At 38.4% G+C, this 1,462-nt stretch overlaps 1 protein-coding gene across 3 annotated transcripts in view; it reads right to left on the bottom strand.

The window, feature by feature from the left end:
* The window catches only part of slco5a1a (solute carrier organic anion transporter family member 5A1a), a 14,626-nt gene that overhangs the window by 8,075 nt on the left and 5,089 nt on the right, over nt 1–1,462 (bottom strand). The window lies entirely within an intron of this gene.

The following is a 1,462-nucleotide window of genomic DNA, read 5'->3' on the forward strand; positions in this document are numbered from 1 at the left end:
GGAACAGTGTTGTAAATACAACTTAACCACTGATTTCTAGTTGTGTCCTCTTTTGGAAGGCCAAACAAAGTATTTTCACTTTCGCAATGAAACACACAACGTCTTCACAACACGGTGGCGGCGGCAACAATAAAGTTACGCCTTCTTTCTTTGCATGAACATGTGGGGGCATGTTTAAACGAGGCGTTTTAGGAGGGCGTGGACCAGTCTTAACTTTTATAAAGAATATCTCTTTGGGTTTGAGACTTTAGTCTTTGCAACTTTAGGGATCTTATCTATTCACAAATAGGGTACCGAAACCCTACCTATGTAACCGGTATGTACTAGAAACGAATCAGAACGCAGATTTCGGTGCCACCGATGCTTGAGCGATCGATTGAAATATTTGTTCTCTGGTTCTCCGAAATGGACGTAAGGATCACCGGCACCGCACATGAAAACTAATTTCCCGACTGAGAAAATTCACGAACGCAAGTCGGAAAGCTCTAATAACACAACTCCAACACATCTTTGTAGTAATGCGAGTGTCCATGTTGTTTTCACATTCCGACTTAAAAGCACAACTCGGGAAATGAGAGCATCCGAGGAGTAATTGAATGCAGCAATTACACTTGCTCTGATGGCAGCAGGTAGATACCGTTCTATACTGTAAAAAGCATATGGTAAAAAGGCTACGTCGATTAGAAATGGATTATAAATATACTTAATTATGATGAAAATACCAAAGATGGCTTGAATAACACAGATAAACTATACATTGTCGCAGTCGAGTGTTTATTGTCTTTGTTTTATCATTCAAAACGTTTATATCTACTGTTTACTCAGTTACAGCAATATCAATGCCTTTGTCCATATTAGGGATTTCCTGAGTCCTTTTCCTTCTGTGATACTCATGTGGAGTTTCTGCGTGAGGGCGCCCTCTGGCGTCCAGTATGAATGAAACAGACATTAAATGTGTTTATAGCGCTCAAGCAATATCAATGCCTTTGTCCATATTAGGGATTTCCTGAGTCCTTTTCCTTACTCATGTGGAGTTTCTGCGCGAGGGCATCCTCTGGCGTCCAGTATGAATGAAACAGACATTAAATGTGTTTATAGTGCTCAATAATGGCCAATCCATCCTATTTTGGGGGATTTTTATTTTTTTATTTTTGAAGTATCGGTTCAGGCACCGGTTTAGGCACCGGAACCGTTTTAAAAGTATCGATTTGGCACCGGTATCGAAAAAAACCCAAACGATACCCAACCCTATTCACGAACAGCTTGTAACACTCCAAAGAGATAGGAAAACTTGAAATCGCATCATATGACCCCTTTAAATATATAAATACAGAAAAAACTAAAACTAATGAAAAAGGCAAAACATAACAAAATTACCCAAACTAAAATAAAAAAATAAAAAAAAAAATAATAATAATTCATTACATTTATATAGCACTTTTCTAGGCACTCAAAGCGCTTT

The sequence above is a fragment of the Sinocyclocheilus anshuiensis genome, unplaced genomic scaffold (genome assembly GCF_001515605.1).
Source record: "Sinocyclocheilus anshuiensis isolate Anshui unplaced genomic scaffold, SAMN03320099.WGS_v1.1 scaffold785, whole genome shotgun sequence".
Taxonomy (NCBI): Eukaryota; Metazoa; Chordata; class Actinopteri; order Cypriniformes; family Cyprinidae; genus Sinocyclocheilus; species Sinocyclocheilus anshuiensis.